The sequence below is a fragment of the Lissotriton helveticus genome, chromosome 10 (assembly GCF_964261635.1).
Source record: "Lissotriton helveticus chromosome 10, aLisHel1.1, whole genome shotgun sequence".
Lineage (NCBI taxonomy): Eukaryota > Metazoa > Chordata > Amphibia > Caudata > Salamandridae > Lissotriton > Lissotriton helveticus.
The window spans coordinates 172,435,203-172,457,737 of NC_136071.1; positions in this window are offsets into that span (position 1 = coordinate 172,435,203).

The window sequence follows — 22,535 nt, forward strand, 5'->3', positions numbered from 1 at the left end:
GGTCCGTGTCCATCCCATGGGACATGCCCGTGTACAGACCCGCTACCACCACCGCCCTCGCTGGTGGCAGTATAGATGGGCCTGAGGGGTTGCCTCCATTTATAAGACCTCGCAAGGTGTGCCCCCCTAAGCAGGAACAAGATGGGTCTGTAAACACAGAAGATGTATTGAAGACACATGTAAGAGAGATACAGATGGCTGTTCGAAAATTAAAACGGCAGGCGAGCCGCGCACTCATAAGAATGGATATGGGGCTTTCCAATCTCAGGAACAAGAGGGAGGCCCAACATCTGGTTGTGGCCAGGGTTGGGGTGTGTAAAAAAGAGATCATACAGATGTGTCAGGCGGCTGTGGCCGACATACAAGGTACACATTCATGACTATGTCAGTACCAACCCCTAAAGACCCCCACAACCATTGGTGCTCATAAGAGGCCCCCAAAATATAGCCGTACGGTCCAGAGGTTAGTGACAAGGTCTGGACGCTTCTTAAAACTGCTCAAGCAACGACCATCTGGTGCCCCACAAACTCTCAAACAAGACCCCAATGTTTCCATAGAACCCTTCAAACAAGACACCCCTGTTTCCCTAGACCCCTTCAACCACGGTACCACAGCTTCAAGATCAACGCCTGAAGCATATAAACCAGCACTTCACCGCCGACAATACATAGGGGCAGGGTCTAACATACCTACAGTCGGCCATTTGAAGGGGGGTAGGGGGATGGCTTTAAAACTCCAAACAACGCAACATTCAGAAGGACCTAGGGGTGGAACTGTAGCGGTAGCCTCCATGAACAAGACATCCAACGACAGTGACCTACCTGTTCAGATAGGCTGGGGCTTTGTATCTAGAAAAGCCTGGGCCCGTAAAAAAAAACAAAAGTGGCTTAATAGTACAAAGCAACGCCGGCTTTTAATAAATAAGCTGAAGAAGGCGAGAATATGCGCTACCCGCAGGTTTACAAGGACCCTTGAGACAGGTCCCACCCTGACCTCCCAAAGTGACACAGCAGAGAACACCTTCACAAATCATACTCCTACTGATGAGGGCCCAGAGCCCTTGTTTTTAGAGAGTGTTAGAAGTTACACTCGCAATGTAGAGAGGTTTAGGGCCGTAGAACACTATGAGGAGTTTAGATTTGTTAACCTACATCAAATAACATCAACCACTCATGGTGTTCTGGCTATACATCAGGCTGTGCAGGAGCTCATAGAAAGGTTGTTACACGATGTGGGGCCTAATGACTTTTTCCAACTCCGCTTCCAGGGGCAGGGTTTTGACACACCGTTGTTCACCAGGCGGAAGACCCGAGATGTTTTTGACGCTGTGCAATTTTTAGAAAACCTCTCAAGGCTTTTACAGAGTAAGGCGGAACTAGTCGCGTATGGCACGTTTAGAGTCATAGTCCTCATTGTACGGGGGCGTGAGGGGGGTGTTTCCAGACCCTTAAAGAGCGTACTATACAGTAAAATAATTGGCAAGAAGCAGAGGTGGCTGCTCAACTTTAACAACCCCTCTGCCAATACATGTCTGGCTGCCAGCATCGTGGGTCTGCTGATGGCTCGCAAGACCCCTGACGCTGTCATCATGTCTAGAGCTGCTGAAGCCCATGAGGTTCTTGAAATACCTCCTGACCGAATGGTCGGCTTTGGTGATATAGGTCTTTTTGAGAACTATTTCGCCGTGACGGTGAAAGTTCTCTATCACAGCGGTTCCTGGAAGTACTTTACAACCAGGGAACCTGTGAGAAACAAGACCGTATATGTCCTCCACATGGAAAATCATTTTTACGGTATCTTGAACCTTAAAGGTTTTCTGGGGCCAAGTATGTGTGCGCCCACTGCGACCATATATACAACAATAAAACATACCACCAGTGTGAAATGTGTTGTAAGATGTGTCAGAGGGACGGCTGCATAGAAGACGCTACCCTGAAGGTGAGGTGCGGCACCTGTAGGCTGTTTTGTCGCTCGCAAAACTGTTTGAGCATACACGAGCAATCTTACAGATGCGTCCCTAAAAAGGACTGTAGCGAGTGTGGGCGGTATGTGGCAGTGGATCACAAGTGCAAAGGTATGATATGTCCCCGTTGCCATGTGTCTTACAAAGCCAGTACCAACCATCAGTGTTATATGGTTAAAGGTCCACCTCAGACCAAGACCGAAGACTTTATAGTGTTTGATATAGAGTGCACACAAGAGACGGGGGTACACCAGCCTAACTACATTTACGCACACCATCTAACTTCCGACGAGAGTTGGGAGTTTGAGGGACGAACGTGCGTTGGTGATTTCCTAAGCACTTTCATTCAAGCCAAATTCCAAGGATATACCATGCTCGCCCACAACTCGAAAGCCTATCACTCCTTCTTTATTTTACGAGACATGATTCGTGAAAAGATACAGGTGGAACTCATAACCCAGGGGTCTAAACTGATGCTGATGACGGTATGCCCTTTAAAAATACGCTTCATAGACACCCTGAATTTCCTACCCATGAAATTGAGCAAGCTGCCAAAGGCCTTTGGGTTCCCAGGGTGTAAAGGTTATTTTCCACACTTTTTTAACACCTGGGCTAACCAGAATTATGTGGGACCCATGTCGCCTCCTGACAGCTATGGGGTTGAATACATGATGCCTGATGAGAAAGTGAGCTTTCTACAGTGGTACTCTGAAAACCGTGAAAAGGAGTTTCACTTTCAAACAGAGTTGAAAGCTTATTGTCAGGCTGATGTAATGATCCTCCGGCAAGCTTGTAACCTCTTCAGAGATGTTGTGGTGGCTACGACTAAAGAAGTCAAGGCCTTGAAACCTAAGACATTGACTAAGAAAGTCAAGGCCTTGACATCCAAAACCCCTGAAATGCAGCAAGCGGTCGAATAAATAGACCCCTTTCAAAACGTCACTCTGGCATCCATGTGTATGTCCATCTACAAACACATGTTTTTGAGGCCAGAAACTATCGCTCTAGTACCGCCAGACCTCTATAACGGTAAACAGAAACGCTATTCAACCCCCTCTATCCAGTGGCTCATGTACGTCTCTGAGAAGGAAGACATCCAGATTCAACATGCATTACAGGTTGGTGAATTCCGCCTGGGCCCCTATTACCTGGACGGGTACTCTGTAATTAAGGGTGTGCCGACAGCCTTTGAATTCAACGGCTGTTTTTACCACGGCTGCCCCAAGTGTTACAAGCCCCATGAGTATAACAAAATGCTGGGTGCCAAATTTGAACACTTATACAGACGTACTCTGACAAAGGCCCAGTATGTTGAAAACCAGGGCTTTGCTATGAGAGTTCTTTGGGAGCACGAGTGGTTAGACATGTTAAAAACCGACACAGACCTCTGCTCTTTTCTTAAGACTCATGATTTACCCACACCTTTGGAGCCCCGAGATGCCTTATTTGGGGGGCGTACAAATGCCATACAACTGTACAAGGCCGTTGGTGAGGGTGAGAAAATACACTACTATGATTTCACCAGTCTGTACCCTTTTGTGAACAAGATGAAGTTGTACCCGGTGGGTCATCCCACCATCATCTATAGAGATTTTAAGCCCCTAGACGAATACTTTGGGCTTATCAAATGTGAAATCTATCCTCCTAAGCAGCTTTACTTCCGGTGTTACCATGCAGAGTTGATGGCAAGCTAATGTTCCCCCTCTGCCGAACCTGTGCGATGCTTAAAGAGGTTGACGGCTGCAGACACACCGATGAACAAAGGATGCTCACAGGGACCTGGTGTAGCATCGAGGTACAAGCTGCCTTAGAGAAAGGGTACAGGCTAGGTAGAGTACACGAAGTGTGGTATTTTAAGAGCACTACAACACAACTCTTTGCCCCCTACATTAATTTGTTTCTCAGAGACAAGCAGGAGGCCTCAGGGTATCCTGAATGGTGTACTAGTCAGAATGCAAAACAGAAATACTTCGATGACTACTACGCTCACGAGGGTATCCGTTTACGACCCCAGCTGATAGAGGTCAATCCTGCACGCCGACAGTTAGCCAAACTCTGTCTCAACTCCTTATGGGGAAAATTTGCACAGCGCACAAACCTTTCAAATACCACCTTAATATCAGATCCTGATGAACTGTTCAAGTTCCTGTTTGCCCCATGCTACGAGGTGTCCAGCTGCGAGTTTATCGATGACGATACCACGGCTTTGTGTTGGAAATATGCCCCACATCGAGTAACAACATAAACATTTTCATAGCCTGCTTCACGACAGCCCACGCTCGTCTAGAGCTTTACGGGGTTATGGATAAGCTCCAGGATCGCTGCTTGTATCACGATACAGATTCTGTGATTTTTCTGAGCAAGCCGGGGGATGAAGACCCTCCTCTAGGAGATTATCTGGGTAATCTAACCAGTGAGCTGGATAAGGACTAGTATATAAAAGAATATACCTCCTCAGGGCCTAAAACATACAGTTACCGTACCAACAAGAACAAGGTGTGTATGAAGGTCAAAGGGATAACATTAAATGTCAGCAACACCCTAAAAATCAATTTTGATAGCTTGAAGAATCTGGTGCACGAATACGCTACAGCAGACGATTCTGAGAATGCTAAAACCATAGTCGTGAACCAGCCCTGCATAGTCAGATCCAAAAAGAAGTGGGAAATCACAACCCAGCCTCTACATAAAACATTGCGAGTTGTTTTTGATAAAAGGTCCTGACCACCGACTATAAAACACTGCCTTATGGTTATTAGGCCCATTAGAGAGACAGCCGCCACAGCATGGACACCAGGTTACAGCATCCATTCTCCTGCGTGCTAGCAGGACCCTCAAACTGTGGTAAAAGCTACTTTATAAAAAAGCTCTTAGAAAATGCCAACTCTGCTTTATCACAAACCCCTAACAACATTGTGTGGCTTTATTCATGCTGGCAGCCTCTTTATACAGACTTGGGCCGTCGGTTCCCCCATATCAAATTTATAGAGGGTATACCGGATAACCTCAACGATGATGAGCTACTACCACCAACACTTGTAAATATGATAATTGTTGATGATCTGATGCATGAAGGTGGTGATCATCCAGAGTTAGAGAGAGCTTTTACTCAATATTCACATCATCGCAATCTAAGCATCTGCTACATTGTGCAGAACTTGTTTTACAAAAGGCAAGAACAGTAGGTTTATAGCTCTCAACACTTTATACCTTGTTTTATTTAAAAACCCCCGGGACAAACAACAAATAGCTGTCATAGCTAAACAGATGTACCCCGGAAACACACACTTCTTCATGGAGGCCTTTAACAACGCTACATCAAAACCCCACGGGTACCTGTTGGTAGACTTAAAAAACGAAACTCTAGAAGACTATAGACTAAGGGCTGATAGTTTTCCCCCAGAGCTACCTGTAGTTTACACCCCAAAGCCCAAGACCAGGCCCTATAAAAAGCAGCGTTGAAGTCTTTTAGAACCATTTACAGGCCAGCCCTTATAACGCTCAGTGGTGACCATGTCTACACACCTACGCCGCAATGTAGCTCTCCTGAAAATGCTTGTTACAGCCAGCCCCCAACACCGAAAAGCCATCCTGGGCACCGCTTCTGACGATTTAGTGGCCGCCATTTCAGAAATAGCCCTAAACACCCTAAAAGGCAACGTCCCTATATCAAAGCGTCAGTTACAGGTTCTGAAGAAGAAGAAGGGGCTTATCAAGAAGCTTAGTAATAAAAGGGGCTCACTCATAACAAAGAAGAAACTGGTGAAACAGTCTGGAGGTTTTATAGGTAACTTGCTGGGGATAGCTGTACCTGTAATTACAAGCCTCCTCTCGGGTCAGTGATGGATCATGCCACAAAAATGTATCTGGTTCCTAGGCAGCAAATGGAGCAGCTGGGGTCCACCACGGACAACGCCTGGGATATCCGTAGAAATGAGACTCTACGCCTGGATACTGAAATTAAAGACATTTTGAGCAGGACTGATCTAAACCCCTACGACAAGGCTAACCTTTACAACAGCTCTCTCAAAAAATTCTTAAATTACTACACCCAGTGGAATACCGAGAAGAACAAGTTGACTCTATATACTCCAGATTCTGAACAACCAGCTGCTCAGGCCCCCGACCCCCAACCCCTACAACCGCCTCCCGATGGTGCGACAGCCTCATATACCTTTGTTGGAGACCTCCTAAAAAATATTGGTCAAAGGCACAGAGGGGCTGCGCAGATGTTGATGAGTAAACTAGCCGCTTCTAAAGACCTAGCCTCTTGGAATGAACGCGGCAAGTTTCTCTACAAGGGCCAACCTGTTGCAGGGTTGCATATGTACGATCTAGTCAAAGGTCTGACACACCCCAAAATCCTAATGCCTCAAAATGCACCGAGAGGCTGGGAGCAGTTTCTGAGGGCCGCTGCTGAACTCAATATACCCTCCGCGCTTGTTGGTAATAATGAACACCGTAGCCTGCTAGACAATTTGAAGAGTCCCCTACTGCCATCGCCTACAGATTCTGAAGGCCATAGACTATCTCCTACTTGGTCTACCCCTACACAGCCGACGCCATCTCGGAAAAAAAAAGACATTGACCCAGCCACCCTTCGCATGGATTTTTGATTAATTGTGTGTGATTTTTATTCCTAGGTTTCTGCAGTAAAGTTTTGTCAACTAAATATTTGTAATAAACACCTTGTTATAACTTTACAAACTGTCTCAGTCGTCTTTCAAAAATCATTTTATGGTGCATGTATATTGAATATAGGAGTTGTATAGAGTCTGTGCTCAGGGAACTCTGCGGTACTGTCAAACACTGTAACCTTGTCAACATCTATAAACATGGCCGCCCAATGTGTCCCAGCCTGGTCATGCGGGTCTGTGTTAAAGACTAGGGTGCAGGGTCTTTCTGCCCCTATTTCGCCTGGTAGCCCATCGCTAGGGAAAACACCCAAAAAGTATTTCCTAGCGTATTTATGTCTGCTTAAGAAGTCATGTATCTGCACCGTATCCATTTCACAAATGTTTTTAAAGATAGTCAAACAAAATCTGCCTTGCGTGGTTGATCTGAATGATGCTGTCGAATACAGAGAATACGACCATGTTCACATTAGTCGCCAGTGGAGCTGCGAATCGTATTTCAGCTTTTAGATTCCCATTTTTGACCAGGTTGTAGTGATCGCCATCTTCCATGTCCGGTGTCAGGTCGAATGCGAACAGCGTGTATCCACGGCCATAGCCTTCTCTTGACACTGCTACACCGCAGTCCCTTTGATGCTTTCCTGTTATCGAAACCAGTCCCTGATATTCCCTGATGTAATGCCCTGCTTCAAAACTGGGGGTGTAGGGTTTTGCAGGAATCACATTGCCCTCATGGACCAGCGCTGCGTAGTTGATGTTGTAGTGTTTAAAATTGAAGGGGTTTGAGCCATAGGTGCCACTAAACGCTGTATTGTCCACAAACCCTATGATGATGAGTTTTGGTAGCTGTCCCAGAAATAAATTCTGCTGTTGTGTTAAGCGGGTACCTGCAGGGATGCTGAATACCTTCAGAGCTACTCTTTCCACAGCGTACTTGGCGTTGGATATTTGCAAAGCTTCGGCGTGCGCTAACCTGACGCTCGGGGACACTTTCACTCTCTTTGCAGACAGTATGTTCAGCTTGTACTGTTCCGCATCCCCGTTGATGAGGCAGAATGAGTCCTTGTTGCGATTGAGCTTGATCTTAAGATCAATGCCGTTGATGAGCAGTTTATCTTGGAAGAAGAGGTCCGAATGTATGCGCCCCAGGAGGTCAAAGGTACGGCTGACTGCAGCATGCCCTGCTCTTTTTATAAAGCCCTTATTATCACCATCCAGAGCTGTGATTTCAAACTGTCCGTGTGTATCCCTGTGAAAGAGACCAGCTGAAAGTTGTGTGTCAAGGGCGTCGCTACTGTAATTTAGAATGCTCTCAATGTAGGCTCTGTAGGCGTACATGTTATCATTCTGGGTGATGAGTCGATCGCCCAGGGTGATGTCCACTTGATTAAACATTGTAGCTAGAGGGTAAGCGATTGGTGCCACTTTAGCGTCGTTGGCAATGTTGGTCCCGTCCGCTTTTACGATTTTACACATAAGATGCAGCAGAGTGTTGTTGAGATCCAAATACATATCCGTGGCCCCTGACACATAAAACTCTATAGGTGCCAGCGGTGTCAATGCTGCTAAAGGTGACACCTCCATGAAGAAGCTGTTTTCGATGCTTGTCTGCGTGGGTTTTAGACTAAACAAGTCTAACTCTGATTTGGCGCACTCTCCAGATCCACAATGTACGAAGGCCATGGCTGTGTTTACAAGGCTTTAAAAAATATTTACTTTAGAGCCGGTTCGCTTCTTCGCAGCTCTCTTCCGTCTTGGAGCTCTTCTTTTCTGAGGGCGTTTTGAAGAGGTCCTCCTTTTTTTATAGGGGGCTGGGGGACCCCTGCGTCTGGAAACACGCCGTTTCCTTTTGACACTCGCGCGTGGCTTATACATCAAACCAGCTCCTTCTTGAGGTTGCTTGTTCATGCGCTCTGCAACCGCCGATGTAACAGACCCCACCACCTCCTGGGCAATGTTCGTGGCAGCCGCCTTAACATGAGGCTTTGCAATTTCATAGCCTCTTCTCAGGAAAGGCATAGCTCTTCTAAACAGACTCCTAAAGAATCCCCCTAATCCAGCCCCGTACATAACAGGTGAACCTTGAAAATACGGTGGTCCTCCATAACCGGCTTGGCTTCTGTAATAGTCTCTGTACATAGACGGATCTCCGTAGGTTTTCATAACCACCATGATGGCTGCTTAATACCCTCTGTCGTGTCTAGGCCTTAAATGAAGCTTGACAATAACTTTCCCGTATTTAAAGGCCACCGGCTCACACTGATCATCGTAGATCATAATTGAAATAGTGTCAAAATGGTTTTTAGAAACTGCGACGTAGTCAGGTTTGTTAAATTGTATGTTGACCATGGTATTATTATCACCCTGTACATGCACCCACCTTAACAACGGCGAGTAACTATCACCTATCCTCTGAGACTCTACAATATTGCTGTACACGTAGAGCGTGTAGAACCCCCCATTAATATCGGGGCACGTGTGATCTTGTTCCACGGGGCTTTTCACATGTTGTACTGTCCCTAAAATCCTTCTTAATTTACCTGAACAGTAAAACAGGGTGTTTCGATTTATGGATTTAAGAAACACCTTCCTTCTCACATTATCTAGCACCAGATGAATATTCGGATGTGGTTCTATACTGGCTATGGATTTGTTGATGGCTTCGATAATGCTTGTAACGTGTGGGTAGTAGCCTGGTGGGAAGGATGTGTGTATGCCCGTGGGGTCCTGTTCCCTCTTGATGTGAAACTTGGTTTCAGCCGCTGTAAATGTATTCCATGTACTAGGGTATTGTATTTCTGTTAGGGCAACCTTCCAGTCCCTCTTCAGGTCCACAGCCTTAGCCAATTTGACGGTGTAATTAGAAATCTGATTGTTGGGGAACATGTCCTTAGAAGCGTTGGATGGTAAGGTTATATAAAAGGGTGTAGTCTCCATCGTCGCCGCGGCTTTTAGTTCACACACCCTTCAGGGAGCTGGCCAACACCCAACTGTTAAATTTCTCAGGCCATCCGCGCCGTTTGACATATGCCTGGCTCTTAGCACCGGTACCGTTCCTTTTCAGAACCTTTTCAACCCTATACACGCCGTTTGGATCATCGGGCACCTTTTGTAACTCTTCCTTGTAAAAGGATCCCGACACCGTTTCCCCATCGTAGTCCTTTAGCCTGTAAATATACACCCCTTCCTTAAGCTCCACACTTTCCACTATAAATATTTCATCACTAAAGGTCTGTTGGTAACCCTTCGTGAAGTCTCCTTTCAGTTTTGAAATCCTAACGTGATCACCATTTTTAAAAACAGACTTCTTCACCTTTGTACCAAAGTTAGGCCCATACACGTTTCTCCAGGCAGTTAACGAATTATCAGGTGTTATCTCTTCAGGTGCCATTTTGATGGTCCTATGATAACTGGCATTATATACAGCTAAAAAAGCCTGTAGAACATCCACGTATCTGTATGTATTGTTGGCCGTAAAATACCGCCACATCTTAGACTTTAAAGTTCTGTTAAACCTTTCTACAACCGCTGCTTTTACCTCCGTGTGTGTTACAAAATGTTGAACATTATGCTGCTTTAATAATTTCTGAAATGACTTGTTTAAGAATTCTTTTCCTGCGTCTGTTTGTAGTTTTTGAGGAATACGCCCCTTATCGAAGATGGCTTTAAAAGCGGCTGTGACGCTAGCTCCACTTTTATCACGCAGCGCCTCTGCATACGCGTACTTGGAAAACACATCTATGACTGTTAATATATAACATACACCGTCGTTATGTTTTGCTATATCTTGAAGGCTGATTATGTCCGCTTGCCACTGATAATCTATACACGCATTAACGATTGTGGGTCGCCTCTTAAAACGTCTTCTGGCAGGTTTATGTAGTGAATATGCCTCCTCTCCTGATAACCATGTCTTCACAGCTTCTCTGCTTACAGACTCCTTTTCAGCCACAGCCCTTCTATATAGAGCTGCGCCGCTTCCAAAGCTGCCAACCCCTCTTGTATCATAATAAAGTTTTCTTAACAGGCCCTCCGACATGTTAGCGGGCATTACAGTACAGGAAATGAAAGACGCTTGTTTTGTGTAAGAACATTTTATTAAAAAAGAATGAGTATTACCATATCACAGACATTTTACATTATTACATAGCAAGTACGGCTTACATAAAGGTGTCTTGAGGGTGTAACATTCTACTACATTACTTTAAATACACGCTATAAGGTCACAATACATCTGGCCTTATCTATTATAAAACAGCCTTTGTGGTGCCAAGGATACCACTTTTCTGTTTTTTAGATACAGATTACACATGCGCCTTTCTATAAGTCTTTGTGCCATCTTTTTGTCACAATAATTTCAAAAAGGGGGTGGTGATGGACAGAGTATCTGAGTTAATCAGAACACTCCTACCCAGTCAACAGATCAGGGCTTGATTCATCACCGTTTTTTAGCTCACTGCACCATCCCAGTTCAGTAAATAATCTTTTTGTCACAGCACACACCTGTGCCTGGCATGCTTCTTAGTTTTGCGTAGTGGTCGTTGGCATAGCGTATCTCCTTGACTGTCGCCATCATGATCTTCAGCATGTTCGGATGGACAAAACTATTTTCAGCGCTCAGGCCGTGCACCACCCTTAGCAGCTTATACATCTTGTACGGGTCTAGCATACTACATATGTACCGCATTACACGGTCTCTGTATGATCCGGATAGACACTCGTGCGCCCCCTGTTCCGGGTCGCTAATACGATGGCCGAAACACAGCCTGTAATAGTCCCTTTTGACGCATGTGTGTACAACCACAGCTGCGAAACCTTTAACACTTGATATGTCATCAGTGGTGAACCCAACTCTGGTGAACCCTGGCGTTGGTTTTTCAGAGTCGTCGTTCTTAGAACACTCTTCACACTCCTTAGGCATAGGTGTCCCCAGATTTGTGGAACTCCCAGTCTGGTTTGCACAGCATATACAAGACAGATTCAAGCTGCGCCCTTTTGCAGTCTGCCCCTCGGCATCAGTTCTTTTCAGTGTTTCATCCTAGGCTCAAAAGATAAATATTGACAACCCGTTAGCGCTAGAAAGACAACAAACGTTCATGTAAAGGGTCTACTCCTAACATTTTTTTTTTGACTTACCACCACATTTTCACCACCCTCTGTAGCGCCTCTGAAATCTTGAGAGTCGGTAATATCCATTGAGGACCCTTCATCTTCCACGCTTGTACCAGGCTGTTGCACAACTACTTCCTGAGAACTCGTCATGTGAACATCCGTGGTTTCATAGATGGGTGTGTTAGGAGCTGGTGCTCTCTAGAGGGGCCAAAAGTAAGATTAACGTTTGGTAGTTGAAGAAATAAAATACATCCTTATGCAAAATGGTTGCTCCTAACATTTTAACTCACCTCCACATTTTCAAACCCCGCGTCGGCTACTCTGACATCTTGAGAGTCGCTAATATCCATTGGTGATCCCTCATCTTCCACGCTTGTACCAGGCTGTTGCACACCTACTTCCTGAGGACTCGTCATGTGAACATCCATGGTTTCATAGACGGGTGTATTAGGAGGAACTATGGATTCTTCCTCATCCTCCAACTCCAAGAGCATGCTTTGCTCAGACGCCAAACCGTCACTCGATTACTCGCTAGAGCTGCTGTCACGCTTAATCGGGGGCACCCGGCTCGGCCATTGCTTAACAAACCCACAGCCAAAAGGTTCTCCTGGTTGAGCATTCTGTTCCATTACCGCAGGTCTGGTTCTGTAAAAGCTACTGACGGGGATCTGTGAGCCACCAAACCAATGTTTTCTCTCAAATGGTTTGTAGCTCTTCCTTTCTGCCATGGTGACCCTTCACGTTGTCCAGCGGCTGCTTGCTACACCAGGCTCCTGACAAAGGCTTATATGTATTCAAAGAAATTACCACCCCTAAAAGAGGCGTATACCTCTACACCACAACAGGGACACATGGCCATAGGGCTGCTTTGCCACGCCTCTGCCTCCAAAAAACAACCCGCCCCCTGTGACTCATACGCCCCCTTCCGGGACACCTGCCTGCCCTTGTCAACACTCGGGCCACCTGTCACTTGTTTGAGGCCAGCAGTTTAAGGCCAGGACGGTTTAAGACCAGGCCTGAGCACTCCCTGACATGGCCATTTTTGCTGCCAGACACTCCCGGGCATGTCCATTTTTGCTGCCAGAGATGTCAAATTTAAGGCCAGAAGTTTAAGACCAGACTGTTTAAGGCCAGATCAAACCCTGGCCTTAAACAATCCTGGTCTTAAACTGTCAAAATTGCGACCAGAAGTTTAAGACCAGACATGTCAAAAGCTGTCAAAATTGCGACCAGCCTTTTGCGACTAGACCTGTCACTTTCGCGACCAGGATTTTTGATGAGTGGTATCCCTACTTACTACTTATGTATATTTGTAGAGCACAGCTAATCACCGATGAATGTACTCAGGCCCTGATCCATGAAATTTGAACTTTTGTTTTGGGATAGCTATAATGAGGAAACATTGTTGGTGATCATTGTAAATGTTTGGTTTAGCAATTCATAGTGAAAGTCCTCAGCAGTCTGTATAATAATCAGACATTTGTTTCGTGATCTAGAATAATATAGTTCACGAGAGAAGACCTTCTTACTGATGAAAAGTAGAAGGCATTCCTCCTTCAGGAAAGGAAAGTGAGATCATCCTGAAATCCAGCTGTCCTCGCACTGATACCGAACATAGAGTAGTGTTATGCTTGTCCCAAGTTGTTGTGGTGGAAGAAATACATCTACATTTGTTTGGAGATGACTGTTGGAAAAGAACGGTTAAAGGGGCTGCATGGGCGGCAAAGTCTGCAATTAACCATCAATAGCAGCCAGCCAAACTCTGAAAAAAAAGTTCTCAATTTTTAGCTGTGTAAACACAACCTTTTGTGGTCTGATCCAATTAATTCTGTTATCCTTTGAAGCATTTCTTTAGATTGATGATTGGGTTCACATTATGCTACATCTTGAACATCAGTTGCATGTGAGATAGGTAAGAGAGCCAGCTGGAGCTGCAAATTACCCTCTCATCAATGTAAGCAACTGCAAACATAAAAGTATATTGCCCTTGGGCGATCGATGGGGGCTGAGTCACAGTGCCCGTAGGTTGTGACTATCGAAGGCAGAATATTGACAGGACAGAATATTGTTACAAGAACATCGAGGGACAAAATATTGAAAGGTTAGTCTGTATAGATTTTCTATATTTAACTCCACATATATGTACCTTGATTATATATATATCTTCAAGGTACGTAGATGTGCAGATAAAAATAGTAAATCCTTACCTTCCTCTGTGCGTTTACCTTTTCGATAGCTTTCGGTGTCTAATAGGCCTCGTTTATGACAAAGGATTGGTCTTTTATTATGATATGATGTTTATTTTCCATTTGAGCCCCTTTGACTAGTGTGAGACAAACAATTTTTGTGACTTTAAGCAAGAAAATATCTTTCTTGAACTTTTCCTTTAGTTCACATTCTAAAATGCCATTTTGTAACTTTCATCAAGACAGTTATTCATTTTATAAAGTTGGGTGGCATGCCAGCGATAATATCTGGGAACATTGGATCCATGGAGCTGACACACTTTGCTGTGATGGGTAGCTGGGAAGAGAGGACAGCAGCTGTGTAGTGTCCTGTGTTTGAAGGGGAGCGAGCAGGAGCAAGAGCTGAAGCAATGTGGAAAAAGAGCCTTGAGACATGGGAGACTTACTAGTTAGTAGAGTAGCGCAGAAGAAAGAAGACGCCACTGAGGCAAGGTGGCCTAGGCAGTGAGCATGGAATATTCCAATAGCATGCTACAGTTGAAGGCGGTGTCCAATAGTGGGAGAAGGGGAAAGGAGATATGCTGAGGGGAATGCACGGACCACCCGTGCAAAGAAACAGCACACAGAAGTATGGAGGGATACAAAGCAGCATCCCTTTTGCCTTCCTGGACACCAATAAGTCATTGAATGCAGATGACAAAGATGGTGACCACATCTGAGGGGAGTGAATGGTAAGATATTTTGCTTCACATATGAACTTTGCTCAATAATAGGTCTATTGAGCTTCCTAAAGACTCCAAGATATATGCAAAGAGAGGCGAGAAACCAGAATTATTTATCCAAAAGACCCTCTAGTAAGCAAGGGACTGTTAGATATAATAAATCCAATCCAATCTGCTCATGATACCTTGGTGGTTACGATTAATGTGGGACTGATATTACTGAAGTGCAAAAGAGGATAGACAGGAACACATCTTCCCTGAAAACTAAATTTGAAACACTGCAGGGGACATTCGCTTTATTTTAACATATGGTGTTACAACTGGAAAAATCCATGTATGCCCTCTAGCAAAAAACATGCAGTGGATCCAAAGGGTCAGAAAGTTGTTACAAGATGCCATGAAGCTATCACAGAAATGTCATGGGGTCATGGATAGGTGACTGGAAGTTTTGGAGAATAGTGTCCAAGTCAAAAACCTGGTAATATGCGTAAAGGTAGCAAGGAAAGTCAGAAGGGTTTGTAAGCCGCTTGCTGTCCTTGCCATCTAGACCATGTCATCCGCGTAAGGCAAGACTGGAAGCAGGCAGGATCCTACTCCGGGGCAGTCAGGCAAAATAAGAAAGGGGCCAAAAAGCACCCTTGTCGCTCCCTTCTTCCTACCCTGAAGTGTTGGGTGACAGATTAGAGTATCTAAATGATGTTGATGTCTGTGCATGAAAATCCCACAGGGAGTAGACAATATTGGGATCCACCCCCATTCACAAGAGGCTAGCCTATAGTTTGTCCCTATTAGCCCTGTCAAAAGCTGATGTGAGGTCCATAAAGGCCAAGTGAATGGATTCAGGATGGGAGACAGTATACTTGTTAGCATCCAGGTACAAAGTCAAATACTCATCAGAAGTGGACATCCTTTGCCTGAAACCGTATTGCAGGTCTGAGATATATTGTTCTCTTCTGCCCAACTCTATAATCTTGCCAGCAAAACCTGCCCCAAGAATTTTATGACAGAGTCAATAAGGAATATGGGTCAATAGCATTGGGGATTAGCCATGTCTCCATTTTTAAAAACGGGAATTAAATCAGAGGAAGACCAGGGAGGGGGACCCTCCCTTACTGCCGCATTTAAAATCTGGGTGAGCATTGGGCTCCAGACTGGGACTTTACTTAGGTACAGGTCTGGGGGATTTGATTCTGACCTGGGGCCATATTCCTTGCAAGACCTACGATTCTCAGGGGGACCTCGCCCAGATTGAAAACCAAGTTAGACCTCCCCTGAATAAGTGTCTCGGGCATGACCAACTCCGACTGGGAAACATGATTAAATATTTCACTTAAGTGTGAAACCCACAAATTAGCAGCAATATGGTGGCATAAGGCAGTGGCGCTGTTGTGAGCAAAACATGGCTGATGAATACTATGCCAAAAAGATAAACTATATAATTGGAAAAAATAATTAAAAACACACTTGAGAAAACATAGGATGGGGCCTATAAATGGCAGTATATTAACATTTTGGTTTGAAAAAAGGTTGAAAAAGGCTCTTATTTATGATGATTGCTTGTGTTTAAAGAGCTATGCGAAATACTGTGGGGCTTATTAGGATGGCGGGCGGACAAAGTCCGCCCGCCATCCTGTCGTGTAAATGGACCGCCCGCCATAAAGGCGGGGGGCCCGTGGGTGCTATTAGGATGCGCCCGCCACAGTGGCGGGCGCATCCTGCATCCCTAACATTGTGGTGGGCGGTGCACTCAGCACCACCCGCCACAATGTTAGGGAGGCATGTTGTGCACTTTCATGCACAACATGGCAGGCACCGCGCGGTGCCTGCCATGTTGTGCATGGAACTGCTGGGGGGGTACCCCATGTGCACCCTCCCCGAAGTCCCTGGGGGCCCGCAACGGGCCCCCCTAGCAGACTCCGCATGCCTTTCTGTGGCGGCAATGCCGCCACGGAGAGGCATTCCTCAAACCACATTGTAATATGGCTGGCGGTGTCAAGCAGACACCGCCACCATATTGCAGCCTTTTCCGCCCGGTCGCAAGTCGACCGGGGCGGAAATGCGGCGGACGGTCTTTCCATCCGCCGCGGACCCCCCAGCCATAATAATATGGGGGGGGTCTTCCCTACAGGGATGGTAGCAGGATTGCCCCCGCCGGGCCAGCGGTGACCACCGCCGGCCCGGCGGGGACAAGCTGCCCGCCATCCTAATGGGCCCCTATGTGAGGGTCTGAAAATTTTCATTGCACCAAACCAATTACATAAGAAAATGCTTTAGAAATGTACACCCAAAATAGGCCTAATTTCTTAAATCCAAATTCTTCAATAGAGATCTTGGAACAGTTGTGCACTGAAGCCTGCACAGCTCCTCAAGAGATATCCGCTGTTGGGACACCCATCAGAAGGGCTGTGGTGTTAACCCATTCTCTTGTTACAATTTACTCTAATTACCACTCAAATATCCTTAATGACTTAGCGCCTTATTTATGATTCCTTACGCTGCTATTGGGTCACTTTTTTTGTGATGCTGCGGAAGCGTAAACAATGCCCCACACTGTGCCATATTTACAAAATGACGCATCTAGGCAGATGCGTCACTTTGTAAACCCCTGCTCTAAAGTTGAAACTGTATCAGGTATAAGGTATGCAGGGTGGGCGTTCCCCGTAAAAATGGCTTGAAGAAGTGGCAGAGTGAATCTATCAGATTTCTCTGCACAACTTCTACGAGTTAACTGCGACAAATCCTTACGCCTGCTTCACATAAGGCCTGACGCAGGCGCTTTTACATGGGACTCACCCATGTGTAATGACACATTGCTGGAGTTGCGTCTGTTTTGCGACACACTCCAGCAATCTGTCATTACTTCGCCACCAGATATGTAAGGATTCCTGATGTATCAGGTCAATCCTTGTGACATGGAGCAACATACTGTAAACATGGTGCATCCAAGGTGTCACAAGGAGGGCGCAATGGAAAGTGTTGCATCAGTGTTTTCGACCAGCGATGCAACACTTTTCGTAAATGAGGCCCCACAATTATTTGCTCACAGAACAACCAAATGTAAAGCATTCTCTTCCTCAACCAGATCCTCAATTTGGACACAGCTTTGGCCTTATTAGCAAAAAAAAAAACAACGTTATTTGCCCCTATGCTCCTCTGAGAATAATAAAGGACTTTAGTGCCCTTTGAGGACCCAGGAAAAAAGGCAAACAAGGACATTTTCATGATTACATTCAGACACTACATGTAACACAAGAGGGTTTACTGTTAGGACCCTATAAATGGAAAGATAGACATAAAAGGAGGCTCAGTGCAAAGTACCGAAGGCTGTTACTTAGTGTACTTGGATGATTAGAGTGCGGAAAATATTTTTTTTGCTTGAGTACTCTCAGAGAACAAGAGTGCCTTGGTAAAAGTTTAAACCCTATTAAAAATGCTACTAAATCCATGGACTGTCTGATGGAAAACCTGTAGTTTTCAGTGGAAAATGGGGATGTAGCCGATGTCCCTAAGCTGTTGTCGTCTGGTGGCCATGGGGGAGTTTAAAATCCAGCGGCGGTGGCTCCTCCACTATGGTGGAGGGATGTGTTGCTCCCCCGCCAGCAGCCAAAAAATGAAAAATAAAACGATAATAAATGCTTGTTTATTATCGTTTTATTTTGGCTGTCGGAGTCAAGGCTTGGGGCAGGCCCAGAGATGACAAGCTGGTGGAGGAGTGTTCTGCACTGTAATCACTGCGCATGATGGTTTGGCCGGCTGTGTCAGGTTGGCAAAATCGGCATGCACACTGAAGCTCTCTCCAACCCCAGCTGCATTGTCGGGTTGGAGAGAGCAGGCACAGGCTCCCAGTCTACCTGGGAGTACAAATCCAATTCGCTCAGGCCAATCCTGATGCTTTTTCATGCAGCATCAGGATTGGCCACAAGAATTTTGGGAGCCTGTGCCTGCGGTGCACAGAGCAAGATTACAGCAATGATGCAGGTTTGTTACTTTATGCAAGTGGGCGCCACCTCACTCACCTATCGTAAACTACTGAACAATCTCCCGGACCCTTTGCTCAAGTTAAAAGAGAAGTGGGAAGATGAGCTGGGGACCATGGATGAGACAGATTGGAACGCCGCTCTGGCGTCACCACGAGAGGCGGGCATCTCGGCTCGGTTCAGATTGATACAACTTAAGATACTACATAGGGTATACTATACTAGGACCACCCTACATAAAATGCATAGGGCAGATAGCTCGTGTTGTCTTAGAGGGTGTGGAGGGGATGGGACACTGATGCACACTCTTTGGGAATGTCCGGCCATTTTGGCCTACTGGCAGCAAGTCATGCGTACCATCTCTCAAGCACTTGGGACCTCAATGACACCGGACCCGCGTGTATGCCTGTTGAATGTGTGGAATGGAACTGATTTGACACTACGGAAGAAGCAATGGGTTACCATCGGGACCATGGTGGCCAAGCGAGACATCGCACAGAGGTGGGGAGTGGCGGAGACGCCTACGCTAGCGCTGTGGTGTAGGACGATGGACAGCCTTATGTTGACCGAGCGTGCAGTGTATAAAATGAGGGCCAACCCTCGCAAATGGAACAAGGTGTGGGAGGCATGGAATAGATATAGAGGGGACCTATGTGAACCTCTTCCCGAGGAGGAGGAAGACAGTTCAGGTGATGAGGGTGACCTGGATGAGTGAGATCTTGGGGGGCGGGCGGGAGGTAGGAGCAAGCTAAGGCCCACTGGGATGTTGATAAAGCATGGCCTGGGATTCAGAGGGGATGGGACGATAGCTTTAGTGCTATACACCGGCTAGTGACACTGAGGGTACGGTATTGTGACTAATAGTGACTACTTAAACTGCATGAGTCAGAAGTTTTTGTTTGCAATTATATAAAAGTAAGACGATCCATATTAGACAAGTAATTCTTGAATGCCTTTTGTGATAAGCCAACTTTGCTGCTGGACCGGAAGGTTGTCGGCTAAATAGCTGTGTAACACTGTAGATATGATGCTGGTCATGTAGCGACAGTCCTTTGTTTCCCTGGATACTGTAATGTACATAAGGCAAAAGTGAATAAAGTCTTTAAAAAAAAAAAAAAATGATGCAGGTTTGTTATTTTTTTATTAATTTTTTTAATTTGTTGTCTGTCCATGGTTTCCGCCTCCCCCCCCCCCACTTTGCCCACATACCAGCCGCTACTGGTAAAACCTGTTAAGCAAGTTTGCCTTCACTGTTTCTGAAATACACCATACCCCTTTTCCCTGTTGTGCTAAGAGCAGGCTGGCATCCAGGAGAACTTGGCAGAGTATTTCTGGGGATTATCTAGAAACTGCATTGGCTCGATGGAATTAGCTCTCCAACCAGCAGGCTGCAAGTCAATCTCTCCCCTGGTGGTCTCAATGGAAGAATCTGCTGGTAGGGGTTCCTTTTCAACCGGATGTACAATGTCAAACACTTATCACAGATACTTCTCTCCATGCTCTTGTTAAGCTAGAGCCAAACATAACAACAGGCAGAGATATGGAGCCTAAAGTGGAAGATAGTGATGTTATGAGGAAAACCAAGAAACCAATAAATGAAGTCTTGGCCTACGGGTTAGATGTTGTTTTCATTGAAGAACTACTCGATTTTGCATAATAGACTAATCTTGAACCCACATGTCTGAGTTATTCTTCTTATAATAAATTCAGAAGTGGTTTCACACAGTGAAAAAGCTTAGGCCGAGAGTCAGGATGAGAAATCTTACGGAGTTCTGCTAATGAACCAAACCAAAAACTTGGTGATGGAATTTGATGCCATTGACAATAAACTCATTCTTGGTTGGGTTAAATTGAATGTAGACCGTAGTCAACCATGTTTGGATTGTGCCCAACTTAGGCATTGCCTGACTTACCCAAAAAGCTACAAGCACGCGAAGTTTCCTAGCCCTGTTCATTCATAAGCCTTCTCTTCCAATACCCTCCCTATTTTGAACATCTCCTGACAAAACTGATTTCTTTCGAGAGAACATTCTTTCATGCGGGTAGCCACCAGCCTTACTCAGGGACTCAAGCTAAAAACATTAGTTAGTTGAGAAGAGTTCGAAATGAGTAAAACGTAGCTCTGTAAAACTGAAACAGAATGAGAGAGGGGTAGGCATAAGATAGGCAGGAATGGTAAAATATTCCTCTGAATGTTAGGATCAACTTGCTCCCAACTTTAGCACAAAAATATTAAAGGGATTGTCAAAGCACAGGGGAGTGTGTGACAGAAGATTTCATAAACACAAGTCATTTAAGGTCATCAATAAATTGGCAAAGCTCTTAATAGATAAACACTCCACAGGAAAGTAAAAACAACAAAGCCTTGATTTAGAAGCTGAAGCCCATTAGGACACCAAAGTCAGTCCAATTTGAAGTTAGCAGAGGTGGCCGAGCAGACCAAAGGGACTTCCAGTTTTCGTCAAAGACAGTAACTTCAAGTGTTCTCTCAGAATAACTTTTGTTATTCACAAACCAAGGATGGTGTATTTCAAAACATTATTCTCCAAATCTGTTTATTTTACTCCATCAATTTCATTAAAATTATTCCCAAACTCCAAAATAGCCAACACGTGTTTCAAGATGGAAACCTTTTTTCAAGGCATTGAGCCTTCCAAACGATGTATGCATAAGAAGGACTCTAGATGCTAAGTCTATCTATGTGTGAAAACAATTGATGGCTGAAAATTAGGTAACAATATCTATATATGTTGTATATGGGATTAAAATTGTTTTTTGTCACATAACATACAGCTTGTGACACCTTGCCAGATACCTTGTCATTCCAAAACTATGATCTCAATCAAAATTTCTAATCCAAAGTCTATGAATGTATTCCTTTGTGAGCTGTTATCACCATTTTAGGTGTTCTGGCTAGCCGCGTGTAGAAGCTGATGGCAGTGAGCTGCATTTGGAGAATTTAGTAGTGTTTATATCCTCTGGCCTTCTGCACTCCTGGATGCTCATTTCCTTATTCGCTGATGGCATTTTATGAAACAGTGTCATTCACATATTGCAAACAACATTGGGTTTGATTTAGAGTTTGGCTGACTGGGGTCCTCTGTCACAAACGTGATGGATATCCAATCCACCGTATTACAAGTACATTATATTTAGGACCTCACTGTTTTCCATTTTTACGGATTTTTACAGATAAATTCAGACAAAAAACAATGTGTTTTCTGTCTGCATTTATCTTTAAAAGTAGATAAATACAGAAATTTGTGCTGCTTTTAAATGACTCGCCGTGCTATTTTTCGGGCATTATAGCCCAACAGCTGAGCAGATGGACAGCAAGGGAAATTAGCAAACAGGAGGAAATTTCTTTAAATACCGGCATGTGTCAATACACATTTGTGGTATAATGCTTGCTAGTATTTACCAGTGGATGTATCATTATGCAATATTTGGCAGCTTAAATAGCTAAAAAACGACAGACATCAAAGTATGAGTGCGCGTCTATTGTTAAATAAATATGAAAATGTACAGTTTTACACCTTCATTTATACGCAAAACACAAAATAGATATGGATATATACAGATAAAAAGGTAAAAAAATAAATATGGATAAATACAGACGGAAATGTTTAAAAAATAAATACCATAAAACAGGGTGACCTAATTATATTCCATGGAAAATGTAATACAACGGACGGGATATCAATCACATTTGTGATGAAGTAAGCTGTCACTTAAACTCTACATCAGGCCCAAAATTCTTTCATTTCAATTCACTACTCTAAAATTGTAAATGCTAAGAAATAGTTATTTCAGTCCTGCATTTCTTTGTACATAGCATCTTGTGCTATTTTACCAGTGAATACGTGCTCTTCGCTAATAAGGAAACACAAAATCATGTCTTTGTCGATTTGTCCTCTAGACCTTTAATGAATATCTAAGA